At 39.0% G+C, this 27,407-nt stretch overlaps 1 protein-coding gene across 5 annotated transcripts in view; it reads right to left on the reverse strand.

Moving 5' to 3' along the window:
* LOC105196443 (teneurin-a) overlaps positions 1-23,208 on the reverse strand; it is a 480,887-nt gene extending 457,679 nt beyond the window's left edge. For 3 of the 5 annotated variants that reach the window (XM_039446048.1, XM_039446047.1, XM_039446050.1), the window contains exon 1: positions 21,740-23,208. The gene's annotated coding sequence lies outside the window, so the exon portion shown is untranslated. The remainder of the gene's footprint in view (positions 1-21,739) is intronic. The other 2 variants (XM_039446051.1, XM_039446049.1) reach the window with 1 other exon arrangement.
* Between the last annotated feature and the right edge of the window lie 4,199 nt (positions 23,209-27,407).

The following is a 27,407-nucleotide window of genomic DNA, read 5'->3' on the forward strand; positions in this document are numbered from 1 at the left end:
TGATGTAGCATAACGTGTACATGACACTAGATTATGTCTTGGCTTCATTAAGGATTAATCTAAGAGAGTCCGTTAACAATAGAAACTATGTCTATCTTTGATATCTTTATCAGTTAGGACAATCGATATAATTCATTTAGCTTTTTTTAAATTTGAACTCTATTGCGTGAAACTTTGAAGTTATGGTAGTCTTATTTTTTTTACCACTGCGTCACACACGCCTGACTAGACCTCTCTCGTGCATCCCTAATTTCTACGGTCCATGGAGCAAACAGTTTTTAACGTGAATTTTTTTCAACGATGCATGCTTTCCAAACTAAACAAGCAATATTGAATTGAAAAACTAATGTTTGTTCAATAGAATCGGTGTTGAAAAAAGAAGTCCAGTCCGAATTTTACACATCAGACAAAATACGCTTCGATGAAGTTTTGAAATCCCTGCAAGTAATGAATCTTTTATTCCGTCGCTGTTTATTGATTTCTCAGAGAAAGAGAGAGAGAGAGAGAGAGAGAGAGAGAGAATATTCATTAAACTATAGAATTCATTAAACTATAGAAAATAAAAAAAATCCAAATATAGGTGCATTTCTATGGTGTTGAAAACAACTTTAACTTTGCATACAGAGTATTAAATAAAAGCTCCTGAATAAAACAGTCTCGGGTATTGTGATTTCTTCGACGACAATCGGATCATTCTGAGAAATCTTTATTATTACGAAAATGTAACGCAATATCCGGAGAATATTGTGCAGCTCTCAATAACTAGTATATTAGAAAATAATATTACGAAACATGTCGTCTATAAGTGATGAAATACCAATCTTGCCACGACTCACTGATTCAGAACGTTGAACTGGTAAAAGTGGTGCAAACGTTTCACGGATGAAATCTACCAGTACACACACGGGATCCCGACAAGCTTTAAAACTCGACTCAGCCCCGGCCCAATCACCGATCGTTATTTCCTCTAGGGCTCGACACAGTGGATACATTCTCAACGACTAATCCAACGTCAATCACGTATCGATTTCTCGCCGGCGTGGAAGCATGCCCGGTAACTCGATTGATGAAAATGCTTGAGACGAACAGTACGATATGCGAGGTCGTTAACTTATCTGCGTTGTTATCCACACATTTGCATTAATATTTCATAAACGTTTTTCGAATATGAAAATAGTTATCATAATAGATCAGGTAATCAGGTAATCAAACTGCTATTTCGATCCTCTTCAAAAAACATGGAAAATTTCTGGATGTACATATCGTGGTCTTTAGAAGTTTTATATATATTATATATAAACAAAATTTTCAATATACGAAAATATATAATTTGCATTATAATTTTAATTGTGCTTTCAGAGTTAGAAGAAGGTATAGATCGAGTTATTATGGCATTTCTGTCTTTATCCTATATAACGTTGTTCGCTGTTATGGTTTTCGCTTCGCGTCGTCGGTCTTTCGGCTGAATCCAGTTTTTGCCGCAACGCAAGCACAATGTTGGCAACCTAAGAAGAACATAATACCGAATGCGGCTTATCCGAATACTGATAGAGCCCGGAAGGGAATCCTTCATAAGCGCGGCCATACGTAGGCTTACCGCGGCTTACAGGGATTCCTTCTTCTCTTGCAGTCTAGCGTCCCGTCTCGCGAATTTCGCGAAACTCAAGAGAGTATCATACGAAGACGGAAAAATATTTGCCAGATCACATTTGGGACGGAAGAAGGCAGGAGGGGGGGGGGGCGCGTATAATCTTGTAAATTTCGCGAAATAATGATGACGTAGCGTCGGCAGACGAACGACGCTATATTCCACATTAGACGAAGCAAGCAAAATAAAGTACAGCTCAATAAACTGGCGCTTTAAGTTTCGCGCGATTAACAGTATTCATTTTCGCCGCGAAGTTTTGCGCGCAGTTTCTCAGCTAACGAAAGTCGGCATCGAGGCTCTCGATACATCTCGTTTGACTTTACGAAGGCTGCGCTGCCGCGAAACTTATGAAAGAATAACAAACATTTGTAAACTCAGCAACTTTTTACGCCATGTATTTATATCTATCTTGATCTTTTAATCTGGATGTATATACCGAATCGCGCGTTATTTTCTTTTTTTTTTATTATTTATGACTTCAAACACGTTGTAAGCGTAAGTCAAAGAATAAATTCCCACGGGAAGCGGAACGAGAGAAAAAGAGAGGATTTAAAAATTAAGTCTATAATTTATACAATACGCTCGATAATTTGTGTAGCTTGTAACACGTTGCAGAACTTGATACAGTATTTCATTCGTTCGTAAGTATAAAGCGCAAGTAATGTTGCAAGATGAAAGAGTATAACGTATACGTGTGCGTTTGCACGCATTATTTCGATATGTAGTAATCTTGACACGAGCGTTAATAATCGCCTTATACTCATTTTAAATGGGAGCTCGCGACATCCCAAGTTAACAGTCCATTAGCAGAGGTCACGCTGCATCGCGCATGCTTCACGAGGTTGCACGACGCGGAAACTGGCGCAAGACTGCGTTTATATTCCAGCGATTTGTTACGTACAATTTTCGCACAGGAAAGCACGTTACAATCCGCACGTGAATTATTTATTTCTACAACAGAAAATGTAGATTGTTATTTTTACAATAGAATACATTGTTAATATAAAGTTTCTCGGCACGGTATAAAAATCATTTTTATTCGAAACAAACCCGAATTTCTTTCGGATGGAAGTTTAGTCCGGGAATGGAATATGGTATTAATGCTCGTTGCGTGTACCGCTACACTATTCTCTTTGATACAAGAGAAGCGGAAATCCCTCCGTCAAACCGCTATAGTTCATTACGGTTAGTATGAATCTATGTTGACGCTGGTATCGTGCGCGAAGTGAGACGTGTAGCAGATATGAACTCCGCTACAACGATGACACGACGACATCGAGGCATACGTCTTCCCGCGAATTCATCGTGCCACGCGCGACAAGATTAATGACCGGAAAGAGTGTGGGTCGTGCGAATTCACACTCGATAAAATTTGCAACGCCCCGCCGTCCCATTTGTACGACGTTCCGTCTCTCTTTCTTCCCTCCTCCCCTCTCTCTCTCTCTCTCTCTCTCTCTCACATTCCTCCTGAAAATATAACACGCTCGGAGTTCTGTAAATATGCGTATTGGAAATGTCCTCCCACACATCCAGGGTCCGTCCGTTCCATTTCAATCGAAGAATCGACGCGAGGGCGCCTCCTGCAAATCGCAAATTTGAAAGCACTTCTCCGACGGCACGTAGATACGGCCGCGTATGTATTTCCGCGTCACCCCCATTTACGTGCGACTACTGCGACGCGGTGCTTCTCGAGATTTGCGGCAAACGGCAGCGAGAAGATGAACCCAGCTTTATGCGGCGCTATATCGATAAGTTTCTGCACCGGGAATGTGAAATTCTACGCTAATACAGTGGCCAGGAGATAACACAAAATTGTGTTCTATTAATTACTAGTTTGTCCAACTACGCTTTGTTTTGGAGCATATACCGTCATGGCAGTAGGAATTGAAATTAATTGTAAAATTAATTGTATCATCTGATTGACGATTGTTATGTACTTATATAGATCTGGAAAAAATGGTTTTAATAAAATATCTAAAAATTTAGATCAATACAGATATCTCTCTCTCTCTCTCTCTTTTATTCTTCTCTCATTTTTATTTTTATTTTCATTAGGTCTATTTTTTCTTTATTGTAATTACTATTATCTTTTCTTTATCAATATCTTCCTTAATACTGTCATTGTTAGTATCACTGTTTGTTAACTCTGTTTCTTGATTTTTGTAAACTTATGTCATCTGATTCTTGTCACTAAAGTATTCTTAAATTTTTAGAGAGCTACGGCCTTAGAATTTCAATAAACGCTTAATCAATCTCTCTCTCTAAATAGTTTTGTTAGACACGACAAAAATAATTTTGTACGCTCAAGCTAATAAAGTGCCAAAACAAATTTTTGAGTCTGATTTAAATAATTGTATTGATAATATAACAAAATTATTTTCAAATCTGGGTCTAGCTAAATTTTTAGATACTTCAGCGAAATTATTCTCTTCGTGAACTTTCAAATTTGAACCAGATCGATTCTCTGCGTTCTAAGATATTAATGTCTCGTGTGAGTCACCACAAGTGTTGAAGTTTCGAAGCTTGAATATTAATTTTACGCATATTTTTAGACTTCAGTGAAAACTAGTGAAGATAGAGTTAAAGTAGAATTGACGTTTTGTTAAAACTTTATTTAAACACATTTTTCGATTTATTTTTTTTTTTATAAGTCAGTGAGTTTGATTTAGTACGAACACAAAATTATTTTTTTCTTTATGAAAATGTGTCGCTGGTTAGAATTTTCACTTCTAATCAAATTTTCTCTATAATATTGTAATATTTAGTGAATTTATAGCACAAAATAAATTGGCAACATCTTGTGTCCTATGTTAGGACAGTTAGTTTCTTGACCGTATATACATGCTAATAGCAATAGCAATGACCATCGTGCGAGGGATAATTGCTGGAGATGTCGCGTGCATATATGATTTGAAAACTTACTTTCAAAGTAGTACTATGTGCAACGTATTCTGTATGCTGCTATATAATCCGGGAAGTTATGAAAGTTCGTGCAAGATCGGGCTATCATTCGATGATTCAACCATACCTTTATGTGAATACCAACGCATTTCAAGTTAAATGGCGCTACTAACAAAATAGTTTGCACCTTATTCGGCACGAGTCTCGATGCCTGCACAATCCTCTCAAGTTATGCTCATCCATACTGCCGGGGGAAACTTTTTAACGGCTCGTAGAACTCTCTGCTTCGTGCTTTCATGAGAAATCTAATAGTGCTAGCGTATAATCGAGCTAGTTTTAGACGCGTGCAGAAGACAATATCCAAGCTTGAGCTGTAACTGATTATTACTGCTATTAAGTAGATGGAATATTGCAGTTACTACGCACTCGTAGTGTGTTCATATCTATATTTAAAGGTCTATACTTGAAAGAATTTAATTTTCAGAAAATCAAAGATCAATATTTGAGTCAAGAAAATATTTTGTATCCGTGAAAAAAATATTTTTACCGTCGCGAGATTTTAAATGGTCAAAGTTAAATTGGTGCTGTCTCGCTTTGTTTTTAATGTTCATAATGTGGTCGTCAGAATTAGTACGCCGCGCACCGGTAGCAATTCAATCATTCTATTAGAGAATAATAATACATGCGTATATTGCTATAGATAGACCTGCCGGCAGTTCTCCGTCAATTCGTTTGTGAAAGCTTCCAACATCGAACAAAGGACATCGTTTTGCGAAAGCACTCGATAGCGGACAAAGGATCCCGCGAATAGCATAGATATTGAATGAATGGATACACTGCGAATTGTTGTGCGTTATATGCCGCGATTGAAGTGTAATCGTACATAAATTAAGATAATCGCGACACACGTGCGACTTATGCATATTCTTAATTCATATACATTTCCCCGTTACACAATTATGCAAGTAACAAGAAATAATCGTTTATACTCACGTCTTCGTAATAAATCAAATCGGATAACCAAAACACCGAATCAAACGTAGAATAACCGGGGTAAAATTCACCGCAGTAAAATTATGGGTCAATATCGTCGCATCGCGGCGTAAAAATAGAAGAAATCGGTGAACACAGGGATAGATCTTCCATTAAAGAAAATTACCATATGATAGGTACCATCAAGCCAATATATACCCTCAAATATCCAGCATTCGATCGTCATTCATTTCATCTTATCTTATTTCCAATAGAGGACTCTTTCTGCTTTTCTCGCGTCACCCCGGGATTAAATGTAAAAGAGGGAGGATCCCGTATACTCTTTATTTGCGCTCCGCGCATTACTCTAGGTTGCAGAGCGGCGGATTCATACGATCAAATATGGGATATTTGCGCCTTCTAGTGCGGATATTCGCTTTGATTTCGCGTTATCGACGTCAGCCCATCGATCCGTGAATTCATTTGCTCGTAAAGATTTTACTATTCCGTCGAGCCGCGTGAGAAACGTGATAAAAAGGTTTTTTCCTTTACGGGGTTTAGTGGCGTCCCTTCTCTGATGACGAATTATTATAACGTTCGTACAGAACTGAAAATGAAAAATCGCAATGATACTGAAAATTAGATATTATAATTGTTCTGTTAATATACATTTTAATTTGACCGTAGATTGAATTAATTAATTATTACATATTACATAATTAATGATCACTTAAGCGTGAGTTTTTAAATAATTACCGAATGAAAGATACTTTGATATCTTTAATCTCGCTATTTTATTGGAATTTATTATTTAATTATAATTCTAATTGCATTCGTTTTAATTATTATATATATATTTTATTGCAATTTTTAAAATGTAAAATGGAATTGTTCACGTATATTAATTTACACAATTACGCTTATAGACTTTGTTTTTTGTTATATAATATTTTTATGTGAATTGGGAATAACATAACAATTGTCACTTTAGCATTCTGAACGAAATATCCGTCAATAAAACATCAAATATTTTTCCAGAGTAATCCATCATCGTTCGGTATACTCTAACACAACCGTTCTTAATAATATCGCAAACAAGTCCCGCAGATCGTACTTTTGTACGCGCTTTTCGTATGGAAAACAAGATTTACATATAACGCTGGCTTAATATAATAAATTAAAATGCGCTTATGCGACGAGATTGGTATTAATTAAAACTGTGAGATTTGCATTGATTATAATGTGCCACTAATTGAAAGCGACTTATCTGCACATTGTATTAAAATGTAAATCAAATCTCCAGCGTCGTGGGCATTCATGTTTGTGCCAATAAGCAGGAGCGTATACGAGGGTGTAATACGAAATACGTTTGCCAAACTGCTCCTACATATTTTCCTTTGTTTTTAATTGAGATATATTATTATGGGCGACAGCATTTATCGGAAATTTTATTGGACATCGACGATGTGCGACCACTGTATATTATAACTGTGTGCAGTAAGAATAATAGCTATGTGCCACTATTAGAACTATTTTTTCTTTTATTCAACAGTGATATTCTTATATTTAAACTTCCCAATATGTCCAAGAAAAAGAAAACAAAATTGTAACTTGTTTCTAACAATAGTATCTCTTTTTATTGAATTAATCAATCGTTCATATACACACGGACAAATTTTATTTTCGATATGCATGCATATATATGTATCATACAATCTTTATATATCCGTAAGCGAAAATTATATCTTGTCTTGTAAGTATTTCGATAGCGCAATTAGATTTGGATCAATTACCTTTCATTTTAATCAACTTTTTACCGTCGTTTTCTCAACGCTCACTTCAATTATGAATTATTCTCCAGCGGACTGTTACGATACGAAATCACGATGACATGATGAGTCATAAATTTCATAAGTTGACGACAATCTTATCAACATTCATAATATCTAGAGCAGATCTGGCATTAAGGCAAAAGTTTCATCGCGCACCCAGACGACCCTCAAGCTGCCGAGAAAGAGGGAATTCGACCGAGAAGATATAATCCTTCTGTCGCGAGGAAAGTCAAGTCGAGTCAGACGAAGTCAAATCCCGTGCCGGCACCTATACTCCACATCAGTCCCCAACCAACTGAGGGAAAAGTAAAGATTGGGGTCCCGTATACCATGTGGAAAGTTCGGACACTACGCACGAATATCATCACCAGACAACCGCACTGGGTACCGATATTCTGCGCTCTCACGGGTTTTAGTTAAATGCCAACGCAAATACGGAGAGTACACGTGCATTCGATGTGCTTCAGTGACATTTCTCCGAGGAGAGGATGTTCGTTCGTGGACTTTAAGATGGCATGGCAATGCACCCAAGTTCGGACATAAAAGATTCCCGGCAACTTTCACGAGTTCGAAGGCAATAAGAAAGGAATTCCTCAATGTAAAATAGATATTTCGTTATTAATTTATTGAGTTTAATTTAGCAGTTATTACCTGCAGCAATCGATAAATGTACCTGTAGATTTTATTCTCTCAATTTTATTTTATAATTCTTTTATTGACATTTTTTGAAAAATTATCCGATACTTTTGCCGAACATTATTTCCAAGCAATTAATATAATTTGAATAGCAATATTATTTAAAATAAAAGAAGATGTAGTTAAAGTCGTATTTTTCATTTTTTATATATTTTTCAAACACTTTAATTTTTTGTAACTGTATTCTTTTATGTTTTATAAATTAACATTTTATTCCTTATTTATCCTTACTGTATATATGTATATATGTGTGTGTGCGCGCGCGTATGTGTCACAGTAAAATATGTATTTTAATATAAACATTTAGTATAAACATTTACAGAAAATGTAAAAGATCAATTTTTGTTGCATGGTGCTACGTCCATTGTCGTGATGTTATAACTTTGAAAATTCGGCACGCGCGCACCATGAACAAAAACTGCGTATTTTTTTAAAACATAATTCGATAGATACACCAAAAAAAAACAAGTGTGAAAACACTTGCAGTACAAGTGCTTCGAAACATGATACGCCGACATAGAGAAACGCGCGCGCTATTCCTCAATTAGATCGAAACAAATCAATATGTTCATCAATATCTTCGTACAAAAAAGTTACAACGAAATGACTTTAATCTTATCTGAAAGCTAAGACTCCAACACTTTCGAGCGTGAGATTGCTTATCTCGGTCGATTAGTTTGCGAGGTGTCGATTAATTACGACAAATAAAATTGATTTCGTGCAAAGATCTTCGTTCTGACAAAAGTTTTCATCAAGATCGCGCGTCGGTATATTTTTGCATTGAAAATTTGCAGTAAAATACATTTGATCTCTTTTTAAAAGCTAAGATTTTAATGCTGCCAACAAGAGCAAAATTGTAGTTACGTAGAAATTGTAAATTATTTATAAAAATCGATTCATTGCTTAAAATAGAAATAATGATGTATTCAGATCAATTGCTTATTATTATTACATCCTTACTATGCCAAAATTTTCGAAGAAAGATATTTAAGTCTAATTTATCTAAAACTCGAGCTATCTTATTGTATATTAATCTCATTATTGCATAATAAAGATTAAAATAATCTTTTAAAGTCATTTTACATTTTTATATATTTTAGAAACTAGAACACCAATTTAATATCTTTTTTGAAAAATCGCTAATAATTAATGTAATTACTTTTAGTAGGTAAAAGATCTGTATATATAGTTTTTTAATTATAATATTAATTATCACATGCATGTAATACGTAAGTGTTTTATAATTTTTGCTTAATTAAATGAAAAAAAAACTGTTAAGGAATAGATTTCTGCTCCGATTTTTATATTTTCTCAGATGCTTTGTAGAAATATATGATGATATTCGCTGGGAGAAAACCCGAAATGAAAAAATGAGAAAAGAAAACTTTTTCACGCATATTTATTTTCTCCCATTAAACAGAGAAAAACTCTCGTATATCCAAAAAAGTTGGCGCACGATGTACTGCCATCATCGCCAGGCAGTCAAGCGTTGTTTTAACTAATGCGCTCTCTTGAACTTCTTGAACTATGGAATAATCTAAGTGACTACTACAGCTTATATATTTAGCATATTTTCATTTGATATGCTTTACTGGTATCGTTGAGACTGACATTTATTTATGACCGTAGATTATATAAAGTCGAAAAACAATTTTTGTTTTACGCTCCAAATGTCAGAAATTATTCATACTATAGAGACGCGTCGTCTAAATTAATACCCTCATCGTGAAAATTCATCTCGGATAAACATGGTTTTTCACTCGATATGATAGACAAATAATAGGCGTGTTCTTTATTTTGCAATCGATAGGAATTGAGATTACGGGAAGAGTGAAAACAAACGTTCAGTATAGCTAGCTGGATTTTATTCCGTCAACAAAGTAAGTTGTTTTTTCTTACGATCGGTTGCCTGCGAAAAATTCTATCAGAAATCGATCGATAGGGCGTCTCAACCAGCCGTCGTTTTATAATTATGTAAATCGGCTTTCCCATCGTTACCTCACATACATTTTTTTCTCTCCTGAATAGGAATATGCTTTTACAACCAGTGACCGATAAATCGACATGTTTAAGGTCTCTAATATTTTGTAATATGAAAACATGTATATCAAATTCAATGCGTAAATAATAATTTTTATTATAAATATATAATAATTTGAAATTCTTATTATTCATAACATAAGAAAAACGTTTGCAATATCGAAAATGTATCACATTGATATTCAAATATAACTGCAAGATATATCTGTAGGGCAGACCGAAGCAAATCAATTTTTCTTCATAGGTAAAAAATAATAAAAAAATAAAGTTTTATTATAAATTCTCAATTTTTACATCTTTGACTTGAGTTTTATATAATAAAATAATAGATAACTATGGTATTTCTTATTGCACAACAAGAAAAAAATCACAAAAAAAAAGAAAATTATCCGATTCTCCCTAACCAGATTTATAAGAAAAAAATATAAAATTTAAAAGAAGTAAAAAAGAATGAATAAACTCCTCGAAAGAGCTTATTTAGCTTTTTCGTTACAAACTTACAAAAATGGGATTGTGATTTTATATGAGAGACAAAATTTCTTCGCGCACTCACAATCTATGCGCTTGTATGAACGATTGACACGGAATCACCCGCAAGAAGAATTTTGTCTATTGTTTCCGCTGCGTTATTTCAGATCGTATGAAATAAAAAAACTAATGGTAACTGTCTCAAAACTTATGATTCGATTTCGGTCTATCCTACATCAGCCTTTAAAATGTCTGCTATTTATTATCCACTGATTACATTCGTTAATTTAAAGAATCATTTATCCGCAGAAGTTTGTGACACATGCGACCAAGAATTTTGCAACATGCCTGGTAATGAGGGTCAGTGTACTTCCAAGATCACGTAACGTAAATGCACGTTTATATGTCGGCGCATAATAGAATTCTATATAGCAGTAACTTATTGTAAGGACGGGGTATGCGCGCCGTAACTCGAAACTTCGTTTATTCGAAGGCGTCCACGGGGAGACGATACGACGGTAGTGTCAGCGATGCGAACCTAACATTTAACTAGATATGGTCTCAACTCAATTTACAGGCACAAGCTTTGCTTAACCCGAGCATTCGGGATACCGAAGTCAGTTCAATGTACTCGCAAGGACCTTTGACTCAATTCCGAATCCTGCGTCGACAGTTGGTTTAACAAATGATTGGGAGTATTCGGGTGTATGTACGGCACTTTAATACGGCTAACCATCACTAACGCACCGTGGTATCGGAGCCGTTCGACTGTGTTTGACGATGGAACGCGATGTAAACGGCCGTTATCATAAAGAGATCACGCACGCCTTGGTAATCCGCAGTCGCCACAATTACTCGTAAATTTGACTCTATTTGCCCGCTGACTTGATGCCCGCCCACTGGCGGATTTGATCGCGAGAGGAGCAACCGCAATCGATTGATCTACGTGAATTCTAATGTTAACGCGGCGCGCGGCGAAAATTTTCGACGGAATAGCCCGTGACCTAATGCATCCCGCGAGTCGGCTCACGCGTATCTCTCGATCACGCTGGCATAAACGTCGCGCGGCCGTAATGCATGCGCCGCGCGTGGTTCAATATAAAGGATTGTTATTTACGGCACGGTTTATATTTCATCGGAATATAATGGAAAATGGACCCGGCGTTAGGGGTAACGCATAGCTTACCATACATATATCTTTTGCCTCTATCGCTTTGGCTCGCGCCCAACGCGGCTGCGTTTTGACATTTGTTTGTAGTTGAAATACGCAGATACACACATTTCTGTAATTCGAACGTTATATTCGCACGCTCGTTGTCGGCGTTATCCAAAATTGTTAATCCATCCCAGCATCGACGCCATTGTATATTTGTACTGTCAAATTAATGCCGAAGAGAGAGAAAGAGAGAGAGAGAGAAATTATCGCAATTGAGCAGCGTAATTTCTAAGTTTTATCTAATAACAGCCGTCTGTTGATAAAAGCACCTCGTACGTACAAAGCGTACGAATTGTCGAGTTTAATTATACCATTCTCTAAATGTCGCTTTGATAGCTTAAGTTGCTACATGACAAATATTTGCGCGCTGACAGTAGGAGCGTGGCCCGAACGTGAATTATCATACCGTTAGAGTCAAGCAAGATTCATTCATTCTTAATTTCAGTCCTACCTCGCTCCTATGCGTCATAACTTTCCAAACTAGCAGTCCGGAAACGGACAAATATATCTTCCGGCAACAGCTAAACGGTCGTAACTTTCTTCTTTCCAAACTTTCCTTCACGCGCAGCGTTTACGAGCCGTGGCTCGGAAGCGGGGCGGGCAAGCCCCGCTACGTATCAATTAATTTGACTTGATCGCGCTTACAAACACGCTGGCAAACACGATCACGAGGGATGGCGGGCGGGTTTCCTCCACGTTAAACGCTATACGCTCCTCCGCAGAGGCGCAGCAGAACGACCAATAATCTTAACCACGCGAGAAATACCGGAACGAGAGGAATATCCGCGCTCCCGATAACTGCCAACAGATGTTTCTCGCGTAGTGGAATTTCGCCCACGCCGTTCTCGGGTCAACGGAACGTCGTTGCATCGTAAACGAGCTCGTCGGAGCTGAATCTACGCAGTCAGCTTTTCCTGTGCCAGGAGATTTTTCAGACAGACCGTTACCCGCAAACTTCAAAGATCATCCTGCTCAGACGGACAGGTCGTATACACGAAACTTTCGCCGACGCAGTTCCCCGTCGCTCTTACGTATCCTCATCTCGAGGGAGAGTGTGGTCCTACGTGCGTGGATTTTTACGTACCATCCTTCTTTACATCGCGCATACAGAAATGTACGAAGCGCATACGCAATCTCATCGGTCTTTTATATCCGTGTGAGCAAATATGCCGTGTGTGAAATTTACTCGCGGTGCAGACGTACGAGAACTTTCGCAAACGGATGCGAAAGAGAAAAATTTTTCGGGTCGCAAGTGGACAGGCTCTTCGCACGCGCGCGCGGACTTTGGGGAGACGAAAAGAAAGCTCCGCGGGTGCTGCAGAATGCAACGGAAGGGAAGCTGAAGGAAAAAGAAAAGAGACGGGAAAGGAGTACCAGAGAGTGGGCAGGAATTGTTACGGCAAGCGGGTTTACGAGGTCCCGGTGGACGACAGGATGCCAGACGAAAGGGGCGAGGGGTGCACGTCGCTCGTTTTCGAAAGGGGAAAAGCGTTATCTTGCCGTGTGTGACTCGAATAACGAGAGTAAGCCTTCGCAAAGTCCAACCTGTCGGACGTTCTATCGTGGCAACGTTAACGCGATTCCTGTTTGCGCGATTTCGCGTCGCCGCCGCCGCTCGATCTTCCGTCGCATTACGACTGCACCAATGACGTTGAGAATCCATATCGACTTGTAGAATGATGTCTTCGGTTCATCTCCACTGGCGGCATTCCACGCGAACAATTTTCTGTCACGATAGAAAGATAGACGTAATTCTCTTGAAAAATGTTAACTGTCGTCAAGCGGCCATATGATAACGTCTGTTTAATTCACGTTATCGTGCAATGTGAAACAAGCGCTAATGGAATGTGAATAATGATGGATGTCAAATGACTTCGAGGCAGCGACGGTTAATTCCAGAATGTTGAGAATGTCTCCCGTATTGTGACTAAATAGACAATTCAGAGACAGAGTGGTAAATTTCGCTGCGAGTGTTTTGCGCGTTTGTGTTTCATTGCGTAAACGTTTGCAAACACTACGTTGACTACGTCGTATTTATCTCTATTGGAAATATCGAAATTTCCTAATAAACATTTATAATTCGTCAAAATCGACGTTCTAAGTTAGCAAGAACACACATTTTCGTGCTAAAAAGAGAACGACTGTGAGAGCTTATCTTTTTGAATTCTACTGGGACGTTAAAAATGAAAAGATTTAATTGTAGTTGTAATTAACATTACTCGGTTGAATACGGTGAGAAATAAAATGATTAATTTCAGCTCCGAAACAATAATAGTCAGGGTGGCAATACGGAAATACAAAAAGTAAGCTAAAGAGCTTTTAGTAATATTGAATATTGCAGGTTCCATGGCAACTCCACAAATGTGCCTGGCGCATTTACATTTAATCTCCGGTAAAACCGATGGTTGGTCGGATAATTACCAAGAATGATTGCCCGTTGTCAATAGGTACACAGACCGTTATACGCATTTCAAAAACCGGTTCAAAATTGTCCAAAACTGCGAATATTTATTTTAAAACTCTGGCTAATGACAGACACTCGTTTTATTCACTGCCAATTTTTTTTTGTTAACGCTTTAAAATACTGCAAATTAGATTTAAACAGAAAATATATTAAACATATTTATTATACGTATATTAAGCGGAGTAAATTAATCTGTACCCGATACATTTATCAATCTTTTATGCCATTTAATATACATAAATAGAGATGAATTTTTGTTTTATACATATTGATGTGTACGATGATTTATAATTGCAGTACTAATTAAATAAATAACTTATTAGAAATTGTCGAATAATTAAAAATACTGTTTTCCCTTTGAAACGTTGTTGAAAAGCAAATTGCATTGATTCGCGTAACAGTTGCGTTACGAAAAATCATCGCGCCAGTTAGGGATTAATGTCATTACCTGTCGAACAGCATTTGCTAGAGAGTCAAGCGGCAAACATTTCGCAAACTCATTTTCCTGTTTCTCGCACACTTTTAACGGCGCACGCGAACGTGCTAATATAATTATTGCGACAGTTTCACTCGTTATCCTTGATTGTCCCGTACGACAAATAATAACTGCTTGAAACTGCTATGTATGTCAATAGCAGTAGTGCACAAATTTCAATTTGTGATTGACACTTTCACGCTTGTTTAATTAATCCGTATATTTCTTCGCACACCAATAGCGAATACGAATTTCGAATCGACGCCCGCTGTAATAGTATCACAGAATCAGTCTTCCATTCGTACCATCATAAGTGAGAATCAATTTTTCACGGAGTAAGATATTAGAAAGTTTACCACTACAGACTTTTGATATTTGCAGATGCAGGTATCCCTCTACTTATGACGGAGTTACGTTTCAAAACTTTGGTCGTAAATCAAATTGATCGTAAAGTCGAATAGCATTTGTATTTTGCATAAATGAAACATTATTTATGCAAAGCAATCAATTTATTACTAAAAATAATTATAGATTTTCTACTTCCCAATCAGCAATGTTTTTTTTAATGTTCTTTTTAAATATTTAAGAAATATAATGAAGAATAAATATTTAAAAGACATTGTCTGCTGATTGGGTTAGCATATGATGAAACAAAGTTGTTAAAAAAATTTTTATATTTGTTATTACGATATTAACATTTATCTCAAATTTCAACAAGTGATTAAAAAAGAGTTCTATTTTTGCCTAAAAAGGTAGAACTCTTCGTATAATATTTAGCATTATAAAATTAATGTTTAATTTGGATCACCGCTTAACGAGTGCTTAATAAACTTCATTATAATCTACTCAGTTTCATTTTTAATCAATGTCAGTCATAATCCGGAAATTCATAAGTCGAGATAGCCGTAAGTAGAGAGATATCTATACTGCAGATGCAAATAATAGCACGCTATTTTCACACTTCTCGAAAGCGCCGTTACGCTCGACGAGTAATGGATCGCCGAAGGGGCAGAGGTTGAAAAAAATGGACCGAGGTCGCAGAAAATGAGCCCAAAACTTTTACGGCGGATGCAAAGCAGCGCAGAGCTTATCGCGTGAATGTTTGTATGGTGATCTATCCTCTACGAAGTCAGAACCTCCACCCCGTTTGGCCTACATACCGAGAGTTATAGCCACAGCCGTGTCATACAACCGCACGGAGTCTCCGTGAGACATATAAGGAAATAGGAGCATCGCCTTCGCCAAGCATTGCGGCGGGCGCGCGGCCGTTGAAGGTGCGGAACAAGCATCGCTTCCGCGCCTGAGCGAAAAATATCCCGTGGCAGCTGTAATACTCGATTTTCGTTTGCCTGCAATGTACGTGTATTGAGATCAGAAATAAATACAAAAAAAAGCAACACTAATAACGCTGCCCGCTAGAAATATCGCAGTAGTTTTTTATAGGATATATCGGAGAGAATATACCCGTATCGGAGTGCAAACATTTTCGGTTCTAGCCGAGTGATTTTAACTTACGCTTTTATTACGGCTATTCTAGCGCAGCGTGGTTGGCGGGGAAATAAATATTCGTTGTGTGAGTCCCCGAGTACGTACATGTTTAATACTTGTTAGCAGTGCTCGGCTTAAAATGCCGTAGTATGCTAAATACCTATAGTCGTCTCTCACGAGACAGTGTGCGACAGCCCTTAATCCATGCACGCTTACTATGTACGTACAATCTTAACGATGAGATATTTTAGTTTGATGGCGCGAATGTGTCCCACATTCAACAGTTCGCGTTCTTGCTTGACAGCTGTAATAATTTTACAGTCAAAAGGTGAGCCGAACAACGCTCCGTCACGAAAAAACTATATTTAGTGAGAAAAGTATCGAAATCTTTATTTACATCTAGTCTCATTTGTAGAAAATCTAAATGGTTGATAAAAAAATTTTACATTAGAATGTTATCAAATAGTACAATTAGAATATTGTATATAACATAAAATAAAAGATGGAATTAGCGAGTGAAGGTCTTTTTCTTTTTTTAGTCATTTGATTTAAAATTATTTAAATGTTTATAATTTATTTCTCGTAATCTACATATGTATATGGATGTACATTAATTAAGACGTATATGACTGCTGTTAGGTTCTTAATCAGTATGAAAATAACGATTATAATAACCGTCGCCGCGTCGTACGCGAAGTGTGTAATTCTAAGGAGAGCCAGAAACGAGGACATGCGTTTATATTCGCTGGCGGTAGGCGACGAGCGAGCGAATGAGAGATAACGAGACTCATCGTCTCATTAACAGTCGTACTTGTTTTCAAAGAAAATCTTCGTCTGGGTTTTCTCATTCTGTACGATCTTTCGCTGCGTCAGGAACGTCCAAAGGTGACAAATGAATCCCCTCTGTACACGACGGTCGACATTTGTAATTTTAGTTAGTCGTCGACAATTAGCGTAATTTCGGCATTTAGAAGGCGCATTATTTTTTCGCGGCATGTTCCGTCTTATCGCGTGCTCCTTGTCGCTGGAAATGCGGCCATTGTGTACGAGCGCGGTTACCTTAATCGATAAGCCGGGATATTAGCGATATTAGCGCACCTCTCCTTTTTTCCCCTCGCAGAGGGACCACCAACCTCTCCCTTCTCCTCCGTGACAGTCCTATAAAATTTATGATAATTTCCAGTTACACTGTAGTCTTTCGTTCTCGGTTTTCAGTGGGCCGCGATATGGCTACGTAATTTCTCGTGGTATCGCTAATACGTAGTAATTTTTCGACTTTACTGGTACGCGAACAATACTGCGCGACGTGGCTCCGAGAGAAATTGTGTTACACAATATGTATTGTGATTTAAAAGAATTAAAAAATTTAACAAAATATTTTATACATGTTATAGATATGTGCACTGTTGAATATTAAAAATTTAATTTTGAACCAATCCCTTGAATTAATATTTTAGTATTTTTTAATAATAAAATATTAATAAATTTAATATTTTATTATTAATAAAGAATTTTTTATTATTTTTAACTTCGTGTGTCTCGAAAATTATTATTTGAATACAAATCATGTATAATAATTGAAAGAACAACCTCTCATCTAATCAATCCATTTCTGTACTTGAATTGCTTAGTTTTAAAGTAAACAGTTTATATTAACGTACGTATCTAGTAAATGATAAATTAAGTTTGAGCTAAAGTTAACTCAAATGTCTAAAATTAAATTATTTAACTTCATTGTTTCAGTTAAATTAACGACGTATTGAATGAAGCAACTTGTAAGAATAATTGAAAATAACTAGAGTATAATTGAGTTCAACTCGAAACCGCGAATTTAACAATGTATTCCAAGTGCAAAAAATTTTATGTTGGGGATGTTTTCCTTGATTTCTTTTATGAAGAAAAAAATCTTATAAATTCATGTTACACAGTATTTTGTTTTTAAAACATAGATGTAAAAGAAATATGAAAACTTTTTAAAAATGTAGAAAACGCTTAGAGATATTTTAATGAAATTTGATACGCTTACATATGATATTAAAAACTATTTTTCAGTACTAATGTAACATTTTTAGATGCACTAAGAGTGTTCGTATGGATAATTATATTAAGCCTGTCAAATTAAAGTACGTTTTAAAAATGATGTATAAATTACATGATATTTTTCATATCAAAGTTGGGTGTGTATAATTTTTGTAAAAAAGATAAATCTTTTGAGTACCAAAAAACTATAAATTAATTTATAAAGTAATTTGTAAAGAAATAAATAAGTTCACGAAAAAACAGTACATTACGTATTTGTGAACTATTATCATTTTTAGTAAAACAGATAATTGCAGATAGCAGTCTCAATCGCATTAAAGAATGGTATGAAGTTCTTTAACTAGTACACCATGTATAAATAGATAGCCGGAGCGGGTGAGAATAGCCAGATAGGCAGAGCGTACCAAATAACGTACTTATCTGAACCATGCACTTTTCAGTGTGTGACAAGGGAATATGATTTATTGCCTACAAGCTTGCTACAATGACTGCGGTACGTGTTAAACTGACCGCGTTCATCATTAAAATTAATGGGTATTGGATACTGCCCACGGTGTAAGCGGAAGGAGAGGCAGAAATGACCGAAAGCATCGGAAAGCTCGATGGCCGTGGAAGATGCTGTTAATACCGCAGTCCGCGATATTTTGTAGCATTTTGCGATAACGGTCGTCAGGAAAGCAACGTGAAATATTGATTTTGTTCGATATTTGTACATTTCGGTCTCTCGATAATACGAACCGTGTTAGAGGATTGTGAGAAAGATCGTATATAGTTTTCGATGTAAATTAATTTTTGCAACTTTATGAACGCGGAATTTTCTATTACGTAAAACTCGCGCTTGAAAAATACTTAATTACAATCAGCGCGTCCTTCGGAGCGACTATACGCGACATCGCGTCGGCGCGTGCAGTTACACGTGCCACGCATTTTCATGTATTCTGTAATTGCTTCTAATGTCTATTGTGCAGATGAGTGTTAAGTCCGTGGCTCGACATCCATTAAAATTAATGGGGATTGGGAGACAGCGGAGATAGTCGGGCGTGATACTATACGTATAAGCGCGAAGTGAAATGATGCATCATTCAACAAAGAAACAATGCGCGCCATTCAGTGATTGCATTATAATAACTCGTACGTAACAACGCATTATTATTAAAACAATCGATATAATATTCCGATTAGAGTGCTCGAGTTAATACGCGGTGGGTATTCAGAGTATTCCACCACTAAATTCGATCAAATTTTTCGATACCGATACATCGTAATGTTATCAAATTATACCGTTATTAAGCATTGATCATTTACGGTATTTATACGCTTAGTATCGCGTGTTTTTAACGGCAGTTATTTTTAATCTCCGTACTTTTCGCGATATATTCCGAAGCGATATTAAAGCGGTGAAGAATCCGCCGGTCGAGCGCGCGGTAATCGCTTGCGATTAACTACTCTATGGAAATAAATCGTATTACTGGTAATCGACCTAGTTCACAAAAGCAAGTTAAAAGTAAGATTAGGCCGTGGCGTTACTATCTGCCAATTTCCCTGTTTACACGCTCCGCTTACGGTGGCCCTTATCGCGCTACACGCGACTCGGAATCGCATTACCCGGCAACGGCAGAATAACCGCATAAAAATTTCCGTCTTCCTTTTTTTCCAGGATCGACGCGACGGCGCGGCGCGGGCGATGCAGCGAGAGGAAAATGCGCGCTCGGCGAACGAGCCACGGGCAGGACCACGAATACGCCCCCCTCCCCCTCCGGATGCTCGCCAAACCGCTTCAGTCGCCGCCCATCACCGACGTCCTTGCGGGCGCGATAGATCGCGTTACCGTAATGACATTTCGCGGCCAGCTTTCGCGGCCGTCGAGCGGCCGGGGATATGAGGGTCGCGGCGAGACAGGGCAAGAAGGTAGGCTAGGCAAATCGATCTGTCGGCACACGTAACGCACGGCTAAGTAGCGCGTTAAAACCCCGCGAGCGTCCCGGCTATGCTTTCAGCATATTTGCATAGGATTCTGCTCGGTGGCGCGTACGCGCGGCAGCCACCCGTGGTACGCGAGCACCTGCCGAACGCTTACGTAGCTACGCAAAATGACAACGCTACCATTACGCATACCCGAGATAGCCGAGATACTTAACAATCTGGTATTCCGATTACGACAGCACGCCTATGCACGTCGCATAGGAGCGCATCTTCGAATGCGTCCGCAGCAAGACGCGCCTGCAACGGCGGATCGCAGCGTGTAGAGCGGCCGCCTGGCGATCCCTGAAGCGATGAGGATCAGACCTCTCCGTTCATCGGCTTATGACAAGCATGTGACATGAATGCTAATCATCGATCCGATGCCGCAATCGGAGAGAAATTTATCAGCATCGTGAATTTTGTACCTACTCCCTGCAGCGAAATGTTAAAGCAATATTGCGCCACGGTTATGACGATGAGTTCCTTTTATCCTGATGAAAATATCGTATTATGTCACTGTGCTCGACGTAAGATTAAAAAACTAGCAGTTATTATCAAGGATCATCGACGACGAATCGAACAAAGTCACTTTGTAAACGGAATGGATTTTTATTCTTTGACTTGTAGCCTGTTCTCTCAGTTTGAGAAACAATTCATAAAGTAATATCGTTCGAGCAAAAGTGTTTGATCAAAGACATAAAAAGTTTCATTAAAACTTCTTTGATCGCTGGAACAAGTAAAAAGAAGTACGCTGCCAATTATGTACTCCAGTTACGCAATGACCTACTGATTATGAAGAATAAAACGTTGTTACGCAACGGAAGTAATTGATTAAATTTCGAAGCAAAACGAAAGTATTGCTTTTATTACGGGCTATATAGGCATATTATTCGACTTGATTACTTTAATTACATTCGGAACAACCGCTGTTATACCAATATAGCATCGTGCAAGTATTATTCGTTTTATCTTACGGCTAGAAGGATATATAAATATCTTTGCATCACATAAAGCTAGGTATATGTATAATTTAGAAAGAGAGCTGCATGTGGAGTAGCTGTGTATAATCGTCTACCCTACATCGTAGCTTCACATAATGTAGAGAGCATCCGTACATATTCGTGCAAGAGTTGGATTTTTAAGTACGAAAAGTTTCCGAGTTTTCTTGAATTTTCATTACGTGCGTTCCGGGAGCAGGGCGGAAAGGTCTCTAGGGGGGAGGTAGGGGGGAGGTAGGGGGAGGGGGAGCACGATAACACCAGAAGCACAAGCGCCTCAGGTTCTATCTCTGCGGCGCGTAATTCGAGACCCAGCCCGTCGTTCGATTATAATTTCATTTGCCGGGAGCTCGCACGATTAATGCGACGGTGCCGACCTATTCCCTCTAATTAAATCCTATGTACTAGCCGAGGTATCACGTGCGGATTCCAGAATCGGTCGTGAAACTCACCGACCGGACATCGCGCTCGACCAAAGGTATCCCTCTGTGCTATAGGAACGCGATACTCCCGGCAACAAAACGAGACTCTACACTCACCTCAGTTCGATGCCTTGGCTGCGCTTGTCATTTATGCTAACGATCACGTCGCGTGGCTGTATCTTCTTATCACCGCTGCACTCCGGGGTAGTCACTTTGCCGCGCGAGTTTACGCCAGACGCAAACGACGAAGACGACTATGTACGTCCGCACACGTACGCCTCGCTTCGCGATGACGTAGTGACATCCAGCGCTTCGCGATGACGAGATCAACGTCTCTCTTTCTTCCCGTCCCCACCTCCCTTTCGTCCGCGTCTTCCTACTCAAGCGGGTTCAATTCGCGGCGACGTGAGAGTTTTGCTCGGAGCATCGACGTATATACACATATACGAGTGCGTACGAGCACGGGGGGTTAAGACAGTCACGTATCGTTGCGAGTCTTCGTCGCACACTGCTGCACTGTCACGGTGCCCGCGCGCACTCCGTCTTCTCTCTCTAGACCCCCGTCGATTTAGCGAATCCCCCGAGCCAGCGATCCTAATCTCCCAATTCCTCGCGAGCGCGCACCCCGGCGTGACTATTGCGACGCGATAAAGTCCGAAACGCGAGATTTACGAACTTCCGAAACGTATTCACGTAAATTCCGAGACGACGGTCCAAGGTATCACGAATTGACATAAGTAAGTCTTGTCTCTATAACTCGAAGATGGGATATCGCAGTCGAGGTGTTCAATAGTTCGGATCGAACAGTATTTTATCGTATCAAATGCACGCAGTTTTTCATAGCACTCGATCACGATCGACTACTCCACGAGGTGTTGTTTTTCTCACGTTCACACGACGCAGGACAATCACTACTCGAGCCACGCGAAGGCGAAGGATCGAGCGTTGAAGCGTTCCAGCTGATTCACGCCGATGAAGGAAAGAGAAAGAGATGCGTGGGAGAGAGATACGAGGGCGCGAGTCACGACAAACGTGTGTGTTTACCCGCGCGACGACGTAAACACTCCGCACGAAAGCACTCGACTGCTCGGCAGGGGTGGCCGAGCGGCACAGTTCGGTTGCTCGCGCAGTAGCTTGGTAACGCGGCGCAACAGTGCGCAAGTTGTGCTTTTGTGCGGCGAATGCGGCGGTACGGGGGCCAGCACCTATGACCTCTCTCTCTCACTCTCTCCCTCTCGCTCTTCTTATCTGTCTGCACTTTTCGTCTTCTCTACCCTCTCTATCTTCCTCTTGCTCCTCTTATACGGCCACAGTTTTCACCCCTTTTCGTCTTCTGCCGCGCAGTTTCTTTCCCTCTCTCTCTCTCTCTCTCTCTCTCCTTTGCTTTTTCTTTTTTTATTTACCGACAATTGTCTTACATCTTTTCTTCTTGTCTCATCAACTGACTGATTGACTGATTGACTGACTGACTGACTGACTGACTGACTGACTGACTGACTGACTGACTGATTGCCGTCCGTCCGTCTACCTGCGCCGCGGAAGAGCGGCCACGGTGAATCGCGAAAAGTAACTGGCGAGCCGGCCGACCCCGATTGGCTCGAGTCTGCGCCCTAGCGACAACTCGGGTACACCGGATATAAAATATAGACGCCTAGTGTGTACGTATACCTACGCGCCGCTCTGCGCGGTACGCGGCAACACGGGGGTTGAAAAGGAGGAAACCCTCCTCCCCCTGCGACCCTCCCGCTGGGTCTCGTCCTCCCGTTACCTGCTCTCCTCTTATTCTATTTTCACTCACTGTACCGGTAGTCTTTCTCTCTCTCTCTCTCCCCTCTCTCTCTCTCTCTCTCTCTCTCTCTCTCTATCCCATGTTCGTTTGCTACCCGCTTCATATATTCTCTCTTCCTCCGTCAGAGTCTCCCTTTCTGTCTCTGCGCTCTCATATCGTCTCTACAACCTCTCTCACTCACCTTGTCCTTTCTCTCTGTCTTCCTCCCTAGTTCCTTCATTCGTGACTATGCATCTCGTATCGCCTACCGCAACGGCGCCGATATGCTGTTGCTGCTACGTTGTAGCTGCTGATGAAACCTCAAGGTGCACGCGCGTATCTGCGCGCAAAAGAAAAGGACGCCGTTCCCTGGTACATAAAGGCGAATATTTGTCTTAATCCAAGGTGCGCATTAACTGGGCACTGAAATTGCGTTGTCTTGCGAGAACAGTATTAACAACATTAAGGCTGACTAGTCGGGCGTTTTTCTCGTAAAAATATGACATTTTTCTAGATGCTGTGTTCTACATTATTTTTCTCCGTTGTAGATTATAGAGATTTATCAGACGAGCTATACATAATATACACCTGCAATGAAACTGATTAAATTCGACGAATGCTTCCTGGTTACGTGTTTTAAGTCTGAAATCTACATCGCTTGTTTAAAGACTAATTGCACGCTTGTTTCTTCACGGGGAATTACCTCGCGCTTAAACGGTATATCGATTTAGTAGCGCCCCGTACTTATATAACGACAATATATATATATTGCGTACATTATGTGTATAAATAAAAATATATTATGTGCAATATATTGTCTACATTCCTCTTTAATTGACCGTGAACGTAAGAGTATGAATGTTTACGCTGTTTTACGAAGCAGTCGGGTTTTCTTGAAATGATGTACATTAAATTGTTACAATGTACAATGCGTAGTTACGATCTAACAGACGTCCGCGCCGCGCTGTTACGATAATATTTCAAGACGTGAGAACTTTTACGTCATTTCACGGTTAAGACCACCAGAGTTACATCGTTGCGTTATTCTCGCAATATTTCCAAGGAAAGAGTAACGATTTCGCAACGACTAGATAAAACACGACCAACGTGCGGCGGTTTGTTTACCGTGTTAATGACATTTGTTATTTGCTACTACTGTAATTAATTAAAAACACCGCTTGAGACGACGAATCACGGTAAGTTGATACGATTCTATATTTTCCGATTATTTAAAATCTACATAATCATGTTATACCGCGCTATCGTTGTTTCGACAGACTTTGACAGATATTTTTTCAGCTCTCTTATATTAACTGCCAAATTATTGATTTTCAGCGTGCGCTCCATATTTCTGAATTAAGTTACATAATAATATCGTTACCCGTTACTTTATTTGCATGTAATTAAATCCATATTCTATCGACAGTTATTTAATTAAATTCAGTTATATGTAGTTTACTAAAATATTGATTTCCATTACGTTCGGCATTTTTGGAGCCGGATATAAGATGGCAATTCTTTATCTTATATTATTTCTGTATAATTAAATTTGCGATCGACGGTACTATGCATTGTTAGAGAGAGAGAGAGAGAGAGAGAAACGAAGCTTTATTTCGATGTCTCCTGATTAAGGGGATTCCGAGACATCTTCGGTGATACAAAGTTATATTGTTATTCATAACAGGAGGAGAGCTAGTTTCGCGAAGCCTCTAGCAAAGCCCATTATCTTAACGCGGCTATGACGGGAGTCTTAAAATTGGACGCATCTCTTGGTAGTCTAATTACTCATTAGTCGGGCCAGCCGGTGATTCGAACATTATCCTAACACAGCCGAAAACTTGGCAGCGGCTATTATAGCCGCTCGTAGATCCGTTTTCACGGCTGCTTTAACCAGGCGCGGTAACAGGTTTCAGGTCCCGATTTCGTCTGAATTATACGCTATATTAAATTACTCGGCTTGCATCACCATTACAGTTTGTCGCTCGACAAAGTAGATGTGGGGAAACTATTTCTGTTGGATCATTACCGTTAGTTAATGGGCACGAAACCACGCAAAATTCATATGTTAGCGAATTGTGGAATAACTAAGCGTTTCCCACTGTGTGACGCTTTACATAACATGTCGCGTATTCGTACCTACACCACTGTCTCGCTCTTGATATTCGCCGCTGCTGCATCAAATTTTTCAAATATTATTTTCCCTCTGTAAACTTCTCTTCGAGTCACTTAAGGGACATCTAAAATAATGCACAGAATTACTGCTGCAAAAAGTACTTGAATAAAATTCGAGATGCATTGTACATACATCATACAATGTTGTCACAATCAACGCTTCTTGTTACAGTTGCAGAACGCGAGGATATTATTAAACTTGAAATACGATATCAGCTCATTATACGTTACGTGTTAACATTACATAGACATATATCCCACGCTTTTTTTGCGGATTCGCTCGACGCAGAGCAAGAAACATAGTACGCTCTCGCGCAGGTGCAAGTCTGCTCATTCGATTCCCGAAGGCAGAAGTGCTGTCGGTCATGAATAAACGATCGTAATTCTTCATTCAATCGTCCGTGCCCTACGCCCTCGATAGCGTTACCTCGTATACCTTTACGTAAGGCAGCAGCAGTAACAGCAGCAGAGACCGTTATACAACGAACGAGTACGTTACCGCATTTTAAGAGTCGCACCGTCGCACTTACAAACGGCTTGTACTACTGCGAGAAACGAAGAGCTCGTCAACTGCGAATAATATCTACCGCGATAGTAATGGAAGATAGCGTTCTACCAGCGAGATACGGCATATATCTTCCGCTAATTAGCATTCATCTAGCCGCGGCAGATATGGCGGGCTCTGCGTAGCACGAATACGTTAATTCCGCCATTGCTATCCCGTTAGCTTTGCGCCTTTGCTGTTTCGCCGAACCGTATTCTACGATCGCACAATGTAAACGGAGCGCCGGCGTCATTCCGATGCATCGAGCCCCCGTACACGTGCGCGTATATACCAGCCTCCGTGCGTAACAGGAACAGACGTGTTCGTCGTGATAACCTGCCTCCAGGACGTATGGAATTACTCGATAAGCTCACGTTCCACCAGGCCGGAGCCAATTCTAGGTTGCATGGAAGAAAACATCCCTACGCTGTCAGCGTTTCCCCGAGAGTCGAGAGTAAACAACATGACTAATGGTAATGCTGATGTCCTGGTGCGACTGTAGGATTAAACTGGTGCCGATAAATGTTTCTACAAGAGTACGACGGGTCTCTTGACTTTCGCATATTAATAACAATTAAGCGGTTTATTCAGTAACATTAATATAATTAATTTACAGATATTTTATTAATATTAAACTTATATGTTAAACTTTGGAAATTATTCCGTGTATATAATTTTATTTCTCGCTGTTTCTTACTATTTTTTGTTCACACCGATTATTAATGCAAGATATAATCTGTAAATAGTAATATATAGTTTATTTAAGATTATTGATCTCAGCTCTATTAACACTCTCTACACATGTTGTTTGCCAACCTTCTTTACCTTCGTTACAGACCTTCTTTACAGACGTTGGAACACGATACTTTTAAATTAATTTTTATAACTTTAGCAAGTGTAAAAAGATTTCATTGACTCTTACACATACTTTAACATTTTTAAAAAGTATTTATACGATTTTTTAGTAGAAAAAATGTTTAATGTTATAATTAACTACAATGCTCTTAATTTTTAAAAAAAAAAAAAAAAAATTCACAGGACAAAATTGTCGAATCATGCGTAGAGGATGTCAAATTTGCTTTATTATAATCCGATGATATATGTTAGTTGCATATGTATCTTTGGTATAATTATCTTTTATCATGTTTTATTTAATAATAAAGACGTCTACATTTTCTGATATAAAAAAGTCATTATCATTTTGGCTAACACAACAACAAGCTCAAAGGGATATAAATCATACTGTTTTATCATTTTGCTAGATTTATATTAATCTCAACGTTAATTTCGATTGACAAAAG

This window comes from Solenopsis invicta, chromosome 2, assembly GCF_016802725.1.
Source record: "Solenopsis invicta isolate M01_SB chromosome 2, UNIL_Sinv_3.0, whole genome shotgun sequence".
In the NCBI taxonomy this organism is placed as follows: Eukaryota; Metazoa; Arthropoda; class Insecta; order Hymenoptera; family Formicidae; genus Solenopsis; species Solenopsis invicta.